This window comes from Microcaecilia unicolor, chromosome 5 (genome assembly GCF_901765095.1).
Source record: "Microcaecilia unicolor chromosome 5, aMicUni1.1, whole genome shotgun sequence".
Classification (NCBI taxonomy): domain Eukaryota; kingdom Metazoa; phylum Chordata; class Amphibia; order Gymnophiona; family Siphonopidae; genus Microcaecilia; species Microcaecilia unicolor.
Window position 1 is genome coordinate 239,215,692 of NC_044035.1, and position 15,705 is coordinate 239,231,396.

General features: G+C 43.3%; 1 protein-coding gene across 1 annotated transcript in view; it reads right to left on the bottom strand.

Moving 5' to 3' along the window:
- ZBTB20 (zinc finger and BTB domain containing 20) overlaps positions 1–15,705 on the bottom strand; it is a 150,118-nt gene that overhangs the window by 121,846 nt on the left and 12,567 nt on the right. The window contains exon 2 of the mRNA XM_030204955.1: positions 3,802–3,988. The gene's annotated coding sequence lies outside the window, so the exon portion shown is untranslated. The remainder of the gene's footprint in view (positions 1–3,801; positions 3,989–15,705) is intronic.

Consider the following 15,705-nt stretch of genomic DNA (forward strand, 5'->3'; position numbering starts at 1 on the left):
TTTCGATTATACCGATTTGGCCGGGTTCAGGAGATCGCCGGCCATCTCCCGATTTGTGTCGGAAGATGATGGGCGATCTCCTTCGAAAATAAGCTGGATAGTTACTAACAACAGGGGTTAACAATAAAATAGCACATCTTAATGGTAGCCCACACTGATAACTTCACCCTTTAATGGTGGAATGCAGTTTGTGCCGCTGTGTGAGATCTGCATAATTTTCTTTCATCTCTAGACACAATTTTCATACCAAGAGGAAACAGGTCTACTTATTTATAGTAGGAACTAGTTGGAGCCTATGTTTTTTTTTGTTTGTTAATGAGAGGAACAATTATTCAAAATAATTTCAACAGATTATCAGATACTCAGTTTCACTGACATAGCAATTGTTAACTGATTTATGTATGAGAGCAAATATATAAGGGAAGGGAAATAAGCATGCAAGTTTGGACATGCAAAATTGACCAGCCCAAGTAGCCTTTACTGCTTAAATTCAGTGATTGAGAATTTTGGTTTGGGGTTGAAGACATATATATTCTTTCTTAGACAGTCATAATCGTATGAATGGGCAGAAGGAAAGCTGCAGTAAATCTGGAATGCTCGCAATCAATTAGTCTGACTTTTTCTGTCTCAGTTTTATGGATGACTAGGAAAAAATGCCTGTTTCTGAGCGGAATGAAACGGGCGCTAGCAAGGGGCCCCCTCCCTCCGTCCCTCGAAGCTACTTGCCTTGTTCGCTGTGGGCCGTTTCGGCCCTCGAGTGTCAATAGCTCCGCCCTCGACGTCATGACGTTTTGACGCGAGGGCGGTGCAGACACTCCAGGGCACACCGGATATCTCGGGCGCCTCAACTTCCGTGGAGGCTTTAGAACGTTGGGGTTGCCTTTTATATATATAGATTTTGTATGAATGCATGCCTCTTTTTCCCCTTCTGCTATAGATAACAACTAGAAAGCAATATATTGCTCATTTCAATGTAGTTGTGTATACCCCCTAAAAGGTTAATGATCATAGGGCACTAGGAGAGGGGTAAAGCAGCAATAGCAATGGAAGGTACATCCCTGATGCACAATGATCTGGACAAAACAGTCCAAATAATGACATAATCACTTTGAGACACTATCAGGCTTATTTTCAAAAGAGAAGGGCGCCCATCTTTCGACACAAATCGGGAGATGGGCGTCCTTCTCCCAGGGTCGCCCAAATCGGCACAATTGAAAGTTGATTTTGGGCATCCCCAACTGCTTCCCGTCACGGGGACGACCAAAGTTCCTGGGGGGGTGTCGGAGGCGTATCGAAGGTGGGACTGGGGCGTGCTTAAGAGATGGGCATCCTCGGCCGATAATGGAAAAAAGAAGGGCGTCCCTGACGAGCACTTGGCCAACTTTACTTGGTTCATTTTTTCTTACGAGCAAGCCTCAAAAGGTGCCCGAACTGACCAGATGACCACCGGAGGGAATTGGGGATGACCTCCCCTGACTCCCCCAGTGGTTACTAACCCCCTCCCACCCTGAAAAAAACAACTTGAAAAACTTTTTTTGCCAACCTCAAATATCATACTCAGGTCCATCGCAGCAGTGTGCAGGTCCCGGGGGGAGGGGGGGGAGGTGTGTGTATGTCAGCGGAGACGTGGACGTCCTTCTTTCAAACATTTTGGACATCCTGAATTCCCCCCCCCCCCCACAGGGATGGCCAAATTTCAAAACAGTGGAGTGGAGGAGTGGCCTAGTGGTTAAAGCACTGGTCTTGCAATCCCACTGCTGCTACTTGTGATCCAAAATACAAGTAAATAAATAAATAAAGAGGGTGTCAGAGGCATAGCAAAAACATGGACATCCTTCTCACAGAAACATCCACATTTTGGACATCATCAACTGCCCGTTGAAGGGACAGAAGCATAGCAAAAGCACCTAACATTTGGACATCCTTCACCCATACAAAAAAAAAAAAAGACGTCCCTGACGAGCACTTGGATGTTTTCACCTGGACTTTTGTTTTTTTAAGGTTGTAGACGGCAATTTATTTAAGATTGTAGACAGCTATTATACGCGCAGCTTGTCTGCGTGTATGAAGCTGTCTTTGGCATGCGTAGGGCAGCCACGCATAACGCTTGGCTGCTCTGCACTGGCTTCCCTTCCTTAGGAAGGAAATCGTGTGCAAATGAGAGGGAAGGGCTTTTTCCGTTCAGTTAGTGCATCAGTTAGTCCACTGCAGTGCCCCCTAGAATTCCCAGTTGGTGTCCTGGCATGTCAGGGGGACCAGTGCACTATGAATGCTGGCTCCTCCCACAACCAAATGAGTTGGATTTGGTAAATTTTGAGATGGGCGTCCTTGGCTTCCATTATCGCCGAAAATCGGGGACAACCACCTCTAAGGTCAACTATCTCAACATTTAGTTCGACCATCTCTCTAAGGTCGATCTAAATGTTGAGATTTGGGCATCCCTGACAGTATTATCAAAACGAAAGATGGTTGCCCATCTTGTTTCGATAATACGGGTTTCCCCACTCCTTCGCAGGGACGTCCTGCGAGGACACCCTCAGGAAAACTTGGGCGCCCCGTTCGATTATGCTCCTCCATGTAGGGGGCAAAGCAGCTCCAGTGGTGGTAATTGTACAAGGCACTGGGAGAGGGATGAGCCAGCACTGATCGTACTGTTATTTGTTATATTTCTATCCCACATTTTCCCATCTATTTGTAGCATGAGTATACATAAGAGAAACTAAAAAATTCTCTACAATGGGGCTATCCATATTTGCTATGAAGCATTATTAACATTGCACAGGGACAACCTGTGGGCAACATAAGTACATAAGTATTGCCATACTGGGACAGACCAAAGGTCCATCAAGCCCAGATCCTGTTTCCAACAGTGGCCAATCCAGGTCACAAATACCTGGCAAGATCCCAAAAAAGTACAAAACATTAGCAGTGGATTTTCCCCAAATTCATTTTAATAATGGTCTATGGACTTTTCCTTTAGAAAGCGGTCCAAACCTTTTTAAACCCCGCTAAGCTAACTGCCTTTACCACACTCTCTGGCAATGAATTCCAGAGTTTAATTATGCATTGAGAGAAGAAATATTTTCCCCGATTCGTTTTAAATTTACTACTTTGTAGCTGCAGTCAGGCCTCTTCCTCACCCAGCACTCAGCTAATCCCTAAATTCCTGATCCCCAAACACTCACCCAGTCTCTGAATACCAGGTCCTCTCCCTATCTTCTTTACCTCACTTTTTCATGGTGCAGCCCAGGGGCAGAGAAAGCAGCTAGTGCTAGTAACTTCTGCTGCTTTTTGTTACTGCTCACCAGCACTTCCTCCTTTGGTTTAGTTCTTACTCTCATGTTTGAAATGCATAGGTCCAGTATTGGTACAGGGAACCATGTGAGAGGAAGAAACACTGGCATGTGGTGCAGCAAGAAGAAATTAGAAGTGCCACAACCATGGTAGCAGAGAGGGATGGGCTTCTGGACATCGGGGCTCTGTGCAATGAACACTCCTGCTCATTCTTAGGGACAGCTGTGAATTCCCTTTCAAAATTTAATTTTGTCTGCCAGCTTCTGTCCACAACTTCATACTATTCTTTTCTTCCTTACTTGGGGCATTTGGGGTCATTATTTAGACATTCTCCAGACAATGCCAAATGAAATAATATAGTACAATCATTTTGGAAAGTAAATCTTTAAACATTAAAATCTAACAAGAAATTCTATTGCAGAAACCACTAGAGGATCTCAAATTATAAAGAAATGCTGTGTTTTCATAGCAGCAGCACCCTACATGGTTCACTTTGGGTATACTCACAATCAGATGACACTGTGTGTGTGTGTTGGTTGGTTGATATATGTAGTGAGTGGATGAGGGTGGGCTCTGGAATGGAACAGTTACAGGTTTCTGGCAGGGAAGGCCTGGCTTGGCGCTGTGTTTGTTCGGCTGAGTAATCTCATTCTCCTCAGATGCCTTCTTGTTCTCAAACGTCTTGGGTTTCTTCCTGAATAAAAAAGACAGAGAGTACTTTGAATGTACTGCTTGCATGTCTGGAAGACAATATTTTCAGACTCTGTTGAAGATAAACTTGAATTTTCCTTTTCTTTGACATGGAAGACCTCCACCTCTTCCCAAAAAGTCCTTAATGTCCTTTGTTCAAAACCAAGTTAATCCTTTTATAACCCCTGTCAGTCTGGGGACTCTCATAACTGCTATTTTCCTGCTGTGTGGCAAACCATGGGCACGACTTCAGGGAGATAACATTGAGACTTACAAGTTTAATTCTCTGGGAATTTAGGGTTGCAGGTCACTGGCACCAAAATCCACTCCTCACCTTTCCTTTCCCAATAAATCAGCCCAAGCCAAATTTTGTTCACAAGCAAAGATAACCTGAACCAAGGATTTACTGAAAGTCTTAAGGGGTTGGTGACAAAAATAAAATGACGACAGAGTAGAAAAATAATAAACAGTTACAATGTTTTAGATTATGCTTGGATATTGCCTTTCAGAATAGCTGGTAGAGTTGGTATGAACTCAGAAGTGGTCACAGATATAATTCTTTCTGGCTGCCTATCCCTCCTTGACCAAATCCAGGGTACATCCGCTGTATCCTCTCCTTTTTTTCAGGATCAGTGACTCCCTGTTGCTCTTTAGTGTTGTAGAGAAGCTTACTTTCTGCCTTTCTCCTTTACATTCCTCTTAGCAGTGGTGTATTAGCTTATTCAGCCACAATTCCCAGTGGGGACAAGTGGAGGTAGGTGAAATTTCTGTCCCCATTCAACTCTCTAGTCAGGAGGGCCCTCCCACTGTTCTGGAAACTGCAAGGGTATACACAAGTCACAACCCAATACTCTCATAAAGCCACTAGAGGCCATTCTAAGAAAGGCAGAACCCTAGGGGGTCTCACTTTTTTCCCCTTGTAGGGATCCTTACACTTAAGCCACATCAAGCGAAGAGCTTCATATCTATTCTCAGCCTACCATTGACACTTTGTTCCAAGCTTCACGTAACAGATTGAACATACCAAGATGCAGACTGAGGCAAACCAAGGTGGAGTTTATTAAGCAAGCAGAAGCCCTGGAAGGGTGAACATACGTACGTCCAACTTGGCCAAGTTTCACCCTCATGGGCTGCCTTAGGGCCTAAAGATACCAAACTGGAGTGAAACAACTGCAAACACCAAGCTTGATTAGAACGCGTCTCTCTCTCACACGGATATGGCTCCTGCTGTGTATGTATGTTCACCCCTCCAGTGCTGTTGCTTGCTTAATAAACTCCACCTTGGGTTACTGCATCTGCATAGTGCTTTATTTATCTGTTTGCCAGTCTAAATCTTGCAGACCGACTGCCTACCTGTTTCTTGGGACAGATATGTGCAGGTCAGGAGTGTACAATTTCAGTATTAATTTAGTAAAAGACCTGCAAACATAGAGCCTTTTCTAAAATGCATGCAAGAATGCACAATTATTTGACTAGATGTGTTGCAGGAGCAGCCATTTTACAAAGATATATGTTGAAAACCTGAACGGAGAAAACACAGCATTTTACACATGTAAGTGCCAACATTTACACATGTAGATTGAAAATCCACAATATACACATTCAGGTACAGTAGGTATTTTCCTGTCCTCACAGGGCTTACAATTTAAGTTTGTACCTGAGGCAATGGAGAGTTAAGTGACTTGCCCATGATCACAAGTTGCTACAATGGGATTTATACAAGGCTCCCCTGGTGCTCAGTCTGCTGCACAATCCATTAGGCTACTCCTCAGCTTAAATGTGTATGCCTGCCATTTACAAAACCACACATATACATGCCTCTAATTAACAAAAGAAGCCTCAATCCCTTTTATTATCAAATTGGGGGGAAAATAAGCACCAGAGAACAAGGGGGAGAACTCCCTTAATCCTTCCTGTTATGCACTGACCCAAACAAGCACTTTTTACAAGCCTACACATGCAAGGGAGCAGCTGTAAATCCAGATCATTGGCACATGAGGACATACGTGTGCATTTCCTTACTGAAATGAGGAATAAAGACCCACCCAAAACACGCCACTTTCAAAAAACTCATAATGCAGATATACATATGTTAATGCTGGCTTTCTAAAATTGTGTTTTACCCAAGCAAATGCCTTTCTTCAGTTCTTACAGCAGTGAGTTTTATTATAAGTGAGCTTCCTAAGACTTCCAGAGAGGTACAGGGGTGGAGGTCAGTGGCTTAGCTAGATTGAATGGGCTCTTGGTGCAAAAATTAACAAGGGCTCCTGTAACCCCTTCTGAAGGTAGTGAGGACCAATGGGAAGTGGAGGACCTTTCAGAGCTCTAGTAATCAAACCTTGCAAAACACAAACACATTGCAAACCTATATAGAGAGCCTGTCACAATGTCCAAGACTCAAATAGCAACTATCATACCTTTAAAAGGCATCACCCTAGAACACCAATATACTTTCTGCTAGAACAACACACTGCTAAAGATCCTTACTTAGAAACTAAACACTAGCTCCCCGATACTGAAAACTATTTAACTGGCCAGGAATAGGTCCTGGCAGTTTAAATCGTGTTTAAGTGCCTAACCACGGATATTCAGCAAGAGATAACTGGATATATCCCGCTGAATATCCCAGTTAGCGTCTAGCCGCTAATCAGTTATATCGCACAACATAGCTGGTTAGGCATGGATATTCATTGTCAAAACTGTCAAAATAGGCCGCTTAAATAGCAGGCCTATCTTTGACTGCTAAACAATTAACTGGTTACGCTGAATATCGGCACAGCCAGTTACCTTTTTAGCGGCAACAATAAACCCAGATATTCAGTGCCAGTTGCCAGAAATGGTCCGGCATTTAATATCCGGGTTTAACGCCAGCAGCGGACAGTATATGCGCTGCCCACCGCTCGGGCCCTAGCAGAATACCTCAATTCTATCACTCCTGCAGAATATAAACAGAGCCTCAATATAGAACAAGCAACTACTAACAAGAAGTACGAACTCTGAGAAGTCTGGATGCAATGTAGCACTGGAGAAACAGAACTGCACTAACTCTCAGGACTCAAAGCATAACAACCTCATTTGTGAAAAGGCAGCACTGTATATATTACATTGGGCCCTAAAACACCAATACACCACCAAGTGAGAAAACCGAACAAACAGGACTGCTACAGTCCTCTACTACTACTACTAATCATTTCTATAGCACTACTAGACATTCTGCAGTGCTGTACACATTATATGCAGGTACTTTCTCTGTCCCTAGGGGGCTCACAATCTAAGTTTTTGTACCTGGGGCAATGGAGGGTTAAGTGACTTGACCAAGGTCACAAGGAGCTGCAGTGGGAATTAAACCCATTTTGCCAGGATCAAAGCCCGCTGCACGAACCATTAGGCTACTCCTCCACATCTCTACACATAAACTACATGCTAGTAGAATATCACACCTTAGTCACAGTTGCAAAACACAGACAGACCCTCAACAAACATGAAACAAGGGACCACACATCGCTAACAGAGACATGGAGAAAACCCCACAAAACAGAACTGAAAACCTCAGTAAGTCAGGCTTTGTATGTACAGCAAAAATAGTGAAAGATAAACTGAAATGCAAGGTGTCAGAGATGCACATTTCCCAAAGCTGATGTATTCCAATTAATAAATTCAGAATAAAATACTTTTTTTTCTATGTTTATGGTCTGAACATTTTATTTTTTCATTTGCTTTGATTCCATTGTTTCCTTTCTGCCTTTTTTTTTTGAGGGAGTAGGGGAGAGGGAGACAAGGGCAGGGAAAGGAGAAAGAGAGATGCTGGACTGCAGAGCAGTGAGATGGGAATCAGGCTGGAGGAGGGCACTTCAGTCCAGCAGCAGGTGTCCCCTACCGCTTGGCTCACTCAATGGTAGATACACCTCTGGTAGAGGTCATAAGATTAAGACCCTTTGGTGGTATCTGGTAATTGAGAAGTATTAGGGTTACAATGTTTACACTTTCAAAGTTGTGATAGGAGGACAAACCAACCAAAACTGTGTGTATTGGAACCTATGATTTTTTTTCAACCCTTTTGAATATTGCAATTTTGTCATATTTTTTTAAAGGTGTCCAACATAAAAGATTTGGGAATGATTTAAACACAGTCAGGATGACATATAAAAGCAGCAAATTTTGAATTCAACAGGTGCAATGGGAAAATATAAAAGGCAAGGCAAAGCAACAGATGGCTGTTGCGTACTTCAGAAAAATGATCAGAAGGATGAGATTATGATTGCACTTCAGTAGTAAAAATTCATATCACCACATACTGAAGTAAAGTAGGGAAAAAGCAGATATGTCCTACTGTTTTTCTGCAGCATCACCCTGTACAGCTTCAGGCAGAGAGGAGGCCCATAAAGGAGTCAATTAAAATGCCCACTGCAAAACAGAAACCCAAACAGCAAAGAAAAGTAGAAACACTGAGATTCCCTGACAGGTCAGGACCTGAAAACATAATAAAAGAAAACTAAAAGCAATTTTATTTGCATCTATTAAAAATCTGTAGTGCCCACAGGTCTCAGTTGTCAATGTTTGAGCACAAGAAAGTGAAGTGACTAGTTCTAGAAAATACATGGCCCAATATTCCAAATGATTTAAATAGCTAGGAGAGGCTGTCTGGGGCTAACTGTCTTTTTCAGTGGCATTTAACTGGACAGTGCCACTGAAAATGCCTGGTTAGCACCCAATCGCGCCAAGAAACCACAGTGAAGACGACAAAATTGCATACTGAAAATTGATAGGGAGCTGATAAATATCTTTTATTGAAAACTAGGCTCGACTCAACATGGGTCATGTTTCGGCCACTAGACCTGCGTCAGGAGTCAAACGCCCAACCGAAAATCTCTCCCACTATAGCACTTTAAAGCAGCAACAAATATCACTCTCAATAATCACAAAGTCTCTCACACCAACTGCTGGTGGTGGTTATTACCCAAGCCAAAACTGGATATTTTGGGAGCATTCTGGGAACACTTAGCCAGATAAAATAACCACAAAATAGGACAACATAAAATGCAGTCCTATCTTTATGCGGTTCTTCATAGCTGGTTAAGTGCCGAATATTGCATTTAACCAGCTATGTTTTGCCAACTCACTATACTTGGAAATTCAATGCCGAAGCCGGGATGTGACCTAGCATTGAATTTCTGGGTATAATGCTGGCGGCTGCCATCAAAATGCTAATTGCCGCAGGCTGAATATTGGGCTCACAAGGGCTAATTTTATAAAGTAGCTTTCAAACAAAAAGTCTATTTTACAAGCAGAAAAGGGCTCTTATAAAAATGCATAGGGTGTTCTATAAGTGTAAAAAGTAGGCACACGGAAAAAGCTTCAAAAGAAGGCCCCTTTTTACCTTCAAAAATTCCCTTCAAATAGGCACCTTCTTGGTTTTTCAAAACAGGCATCCTGTCATAATACTGCCCACAATGGAGTGATTCTATAAGTAGGCACTAGCATTTCCACACTAGTTACATGCATAAATGTTTAGATTATGTGTGCATGCGTGCCAAATATGTGCCTGAGTACTATTCTTCAACTATGCATATATGTCTGATAGCGTGTAGTTGACTAGAGTTTTGACTAGAGGCTGCTGCTGCCCAGTCGGGCCGAGTCATCTCTGCTTTTGACTGTGTGCTCTAATACCTCTTTCTGAATGACGATGCCTTTTTTTTCTTTCTTTGTGTGATACTTCCTCTTTCCTATCATAATTTGTAGTTCTTTTCCTCTTTACGTATGTTTTTTTAGGTTTGTACACCACTCTGCTCTGCTCTGGCAGCTACAGCAGTTAGGCAAGTTCAATGAACTATAGTTTGAAGGTTGGTGTACCAGACATATCAAGTCACATGTATTTAACTGTCCTCAAACGCTCACATGCCGAGGTCCCTTCTTCACACATATTCAGGAGCTGGTGCCCATCCTCTCCTGTGGTCCAGCATTTCAACTTCTCTCTTCCACTCTCCCTGGTAAATATCTCTCCCCTTCACTTCCTCCTGTCCATGGTTCAGCATCTCTCCCTTCACTCCCCTCCCCCTATCTCTCCCCTTCACTTCCTCCTGTCCATGGTTCAGCATCTCTCCCTTCACTCCCCTCCCCCTAGTCCACGGGCGATCTCTCCCTCTAATGTCACCCGCCATACACACCCAATTCCCCCTTTCCCTCAACATACCTAACTAGAACAACCCACATTATCTCACCCACTCAATTGTTGATGATACTAGGGGTTCTGCCACCCCAAACCCAGAAAAGGACAAGAATACTGTAACTAAATAGAACTATCTGAAAAGCAAGCTCATATTAAGTCTCTGGACAACACCCAAAGATTCAGTGCATATTTAGCTCTGAACTGACGCATGCAAGTCTCTATTTTAATAATGCAGGCCAATGTTACAGATGGTGCTTCAAATGTACACCACTGACCGTTGATAAATATCTTCAATAATGCGGGATATAGCGGGTAAAGCGGAGTTCTTTCACATGACACCGAGTACAAACTGGCATTAACTTCCACCAGCGGCCCTGCACTGCTAGTGAATAATGTTGGAATAATAAAATTGACTGCCCTTCATATTTTAGCGAGTCTCGTTTTTGTTTAAAACCCCTTAAGATTTCTAACTTATGCTGGTAGTTAAGTATCTTTGCAATCACTAATCAAGGTTTTTGCCTACCTTCTTGCAGGTGGCCTAGCCAATGAACATGCTCCAAACACAGAAGATACAGCAAATTCTGCAATTAGCCAACGCTCCAATAATGGCCCCAATGTACGTTCAGGTACTGTTTCTGGTATGCCTTCGATAGTTATTGCTCCTGCGGGATCAATTTTCCAATTCGTCTAGATGTTCTGCTTGTGTGCGTACTTGCTTTTCCAGGGCCTCCAGAGCCTGCAATGTATTCTCTTCCATGCCCTCTATAGTTGAAACCCTAACCTAGGCTTTAAAGCTTTTGTGACAGCAGAAATCAGCTGCATCAGTTGGTGCTCTGTGAAAGCTGGGGCACTTGACAGCTCTGCAATCCCCATCTTGTCTTCTCCGTTTCTTAGCCTAGAGCTATCTTTTTTCTACCGGACATCTCATTCCTGCAAGGATCCAGGTATTTGTCCAGAACTATCTGCTGCACCCTCTAATAATTTGGCCCATTTTGCGTGTTTAAAATTGCCAGTGTAGGGCAGGAAGGAGAGGGACTAACATACGTCCGTCTCTGTCAGTGTATCTCATGATGTTCGTAAATAGTCAATTTATTCAACAACATTGAGGTTGATATTCAGCCGCCAGTGTTACACCCGGAAATTCAATGTCAGGCCATGACCAGGCTTCGGCATTTAATTTCCTGGTTTGTGGAGTTGGCTAAAGCATAACTGGTTAAGTGCGATATTCAGCACTTAACTAAGGGGCCCTGGATAAAGACAGGACTGACTTTTATGCAATCCTATTTATGTGGTTACCTTGACTGGTAAACTGCTGAATATTGGCACTTAAACGGCCAAGAGCTGACTGCACTCCCCCTCCCCAAATACCAGATTTTGACATAAGTGTTAACCGTAGTAACTGGTTATGTGCTACTGAAAATGACCGGTTAGACCCGAACAAATGATTTACCTGGAAACGAGCTGTTTCTGGCCAATTAAATCACTTTGAATATCAACCCAATTATGTAGCATTGTAGCTTTAAGTGGGACTTCTTTTGTATTTTAATTGCGTACTATTGTAATTTTAGTGACATGTTAGCGATGTGGTACCAAAAAAGGTCAAGAACCCCTACTTTATAGAATACTAGTGTAACAGCAAAGATATACACCTATAATTTAGGTGCAAGCATTTATTCCAGCCATTGGGCTGGAATGTATGCACCTAAGTTTTTTTTTTGTTTTGTTACATTTGTACCCCATGCTTTCCCACTCATGGCAGGCTCAATGCAGCTTACATGGGGCAATGGAGGGTTAAGTGACTTGCCCAGAGTCACAAGGAGCTGCCTGTGCCGGAGGGGAGAATTGAACTCAGTTCCTCAGAACCAAAGTCCACCACCCTAACCACTAGGCAACTCCTCCACTCCACTCTGGCAATAAGTATGCAACATACAATATTCTGTAAGTTATGCACATTGTGTTCTGCCCAGATGCTACTGCTGTGCATGCCCACCCACAAAACATGGGGCCAATATTCAAATTGCGGAAGGCGGCCCAGCTAACTCTCACAGTCGGCGGTGAGGCCGAATATTCAATGCCAGGTTGTTTCCGGTGACCTGCACTGAATATCCATTTCATTTTTGGTCAGTTTAAACATAACTGGGCAAAGCCAGTACTTCGCGCTAGCTGGTTAAGTTTAAACATACCAAGCTAGGCCTGCTATATCGGCAGCCTGATTTGCCCGCCAATCTCAGCCGGCAATACGCTGAATATTAGCAGATAGCTGGTTATATCGCGTGATATAACTGGTTAGCCACTAAACACTAACCAGGAATATTCAGCGGGAGATAACCAGCTATCGGCCGCTGAATATTTGTGAATAGCTAGGGGTATGTGTTATATATGATATGCACATAGTTAACTAACTGGTTTTTGCCTTGAGATATTCTGCTAACTGTATGGTTTCTGTTTCGGAACTATTAGTGTGAATTTCCTGCATCTATTCTTATAAAACACTAACAACAAAAACACAAATCTTACTTCCGCCTTCCTTATTCTTATATACTCAAATCTATTGCCAACTACTCTATTTCAATACTGCATTATACAGGTCTCTGCTTTGTCCAGTTTTCTGTTGGCATGTTGATTGATAAATAAGACCGGGGTTTGCTTTCTGTCCTAAAAACAGGCTACAAAAAAGAGCTACTTAAAGGTGGAATCTCTTTTGATGTGCAATATTGGTGCAGTTGTTCATGTTCATTACACGATATTAGACTATTGTGTAATCTTTGGTATTGGTTCCTGAGGAAGGCCTTATGACCAAAACACGGCTCTTGTTGAGCCACTGATACCTATTAATACATTTCTGCACCGCACCATTGTTTTGGGACTTTCTTGGTCACCATTGCTGTCTGTTTGCTGTTCCAGCATTGAATATCCAAGTGTAATTTAGTTGACAGCAGTTAGCACTTACAAAAAATGTGACTGCTGCCAGCTCAATATCGACCCGCAAGTGTTTTGTCACTTTGGGATCCTCTCTTCTTCTCCTAACTTACTTCTACTTCTCTTCATAACATAGGAGCCAACTTTTCAAAATTATTGGGGGTGCTAAGCCCAATGGAAATGACCCCTCCCTGGACACATACAAGGAATTTTCTCAATATTGGGGGTGCTCAAGCACCCACAGAGTCGGCTCCAATGCTTCATAATATCATTGGAACGCTTGTATAATTCACTTATAACTTCTAGCATTGTCATCTTTGGCTTATTCTATCCTGACCTGAGGAAGGGGGTTTTATCTCCCAAATGCTAGTCATAAAAATATTAATTTAGTTTAATAAAAGGGAAAGGGGAGGGGATTTGATATACTGCCTTGCTGTGGTTACAACCAAATCAGTTTACATATTATATGCAAGTACTTATTTTGTACCTGGAGCAATGGTGTGTTATTATGGAGAGTCACAAGGAGCTGAAGTGGGAAATGAACCCAGTTCACCTGGTTCTCAGGCTGCTGCACTAACCATTAGGCTACTCCTCCAGTCCTCCAAAAATGTATCAACGTAAAGTAGAAGGGGGCTGTGAGATCCAGAGTGAGGGTTGGGGAGTAGGCCGGTAAATAACACCACTGGGCAAACGGTGAAACCAAAAAAATAAGTATTTATTCAAAGGAATGCTCGGGCCAGTTCCTTTCACAGGGCCCGAGATACAGGCTAAGACACTTCTACAGTCCAGTATATTCAGCTATAAGCAAGCTTCCGGTGGTAGGCCAAACACAGTTTGCGACTGCCAAGGTTGCCACACCCCAAATGCTGCTGAATAGTTCTTGGTTCTCTGCCAAGGTTTGGGTCTGGCTCTAGCCAGACCTCAAAGCAAAACTTTACAAGGTTCAGTCTGACAATAACAATTGGCTTACCTCAACCAGGTCATGATTATGGAACTGAAGCCTGGGCCACCTCATCAGTCCATGTTTTTGTATATGCTCTGCAATTTTATTCTTAATAATAGCCTCCACCATCTTGCCCGGCACCGACGTCAGACTCACCGGTCTATAATTTCCCGGATCTCCTCTGGAACCCTTCTTAAAAATCGGAGTAACATTGGCTACCCTCCAGTCTTCCGGTACTACACTCGATTTTAGGGACAGATTGCATATTTCTAACAGTAGCTCCGCAAGTTCATTTTTTAGTTCTATTAATACTCTGGGATGAATACCATCAGGTCCCGGTGATTTACTACTCTTCAGCTTGCTGAACTGACCCATTACATCCGTTGCTTTTTAATGTATTTATAAATGACCTAGAGATGGGAATAACTAGTGAGGTAATTAAATTCGCCGATGACACAAAATTATTCAGGGTCGTCAAGTCGCAGGAGGAATGTGAACGATTACAGGAGGACCTTGCGAGACTGGGAGATTGGGCGTGCAAGTGGCAGATGAAGTTCAATGTTGACAAGTGCAAAGTGATGCATGTGGGTAAGAGGAACCCGAATTATAGCTACGTCTTGCAAGGTTCCGCGTTAGGAGTTACGGATCAAGAAAGGGATCTGGGTGTCGTCGTCGATGATACGCTGAAACCTTCTGCTCAGTGTGCTGCTGCGGCTAGGAAAGCGAATAGAATGTTGGGTGTTATTAGGAAGGGTATGGAGTCCAGGTGTGCGGATGTTATAATGCCGTTGTATCGCTCCATGGTGCGACCGCACCTGGAGTATTGTGTTCAGTACTGGTCTCCGTATCTCAAAAAAGATATAGTAGAATTGGAAAAGGTACAGCGAAGGGCGACGAAAATGATAGTGGGGATGGGACGACTTTCCTATGAAGAGAGGCTGAGAAGGCTAGGGCTTTTTAGCTTGGAGAAGAGACGGCTGAGGGGAGATATGATAGAAGTGTATAAAATAATGAGTGGAATGGATCGGGTGGATGTGAAGCGACTGTTCACGCTATCCAAAAATACTAGGACTAGAGGGCATGAGTTGAAGCTACAGTGTGGTAAATTTAAAACGAATCGGAGAAAATTTTTCTTCACCCAACGTGTAATTAGACTCTGGAATTCGTTGCCGGAGAACGTGGTACGGGCGGTTAGCTTGACGGAGTTTAAAAAGGGGTTAGATAGATTCCTAAAGGACAAGTCCATAGACCGCTATTAAATGGACTTGGAAAAATTCCGCATTTTTAGGTATAACTTGTCTGGAATGTTGTTACGTTTGGGGAGCGTGCCAGGTGCCCTTGACCTGGATTGGCCACTGTCGGTGACAGGATGCTGGGCTAGATGGACCTTTGGTCTTTCCCAGTATGGCACTACTTATGTACTTATGTACTTAAGAACAGTCCCCTCCAATCACCAAGGTCACCTTAAGAGTATGGGTCCCTTCCCAGGAGGAAGTGAATCAGGAGGGGCAAAGCCCAGTCTTGGGCGTATACAAGACTAGGCCTCCTTTTCAGGTAAGCCCTGTCATATATTACCAAGACTGGGCTCCACCCCTCCCGGCTCATTTCCTCCCGGGGCAGGACCTGTGCTCTTAAGGTGGCCCTGGCTATCGGAGGGACTGTTCTTAAGGGTGAGGGGCAGTGATCTATAAAC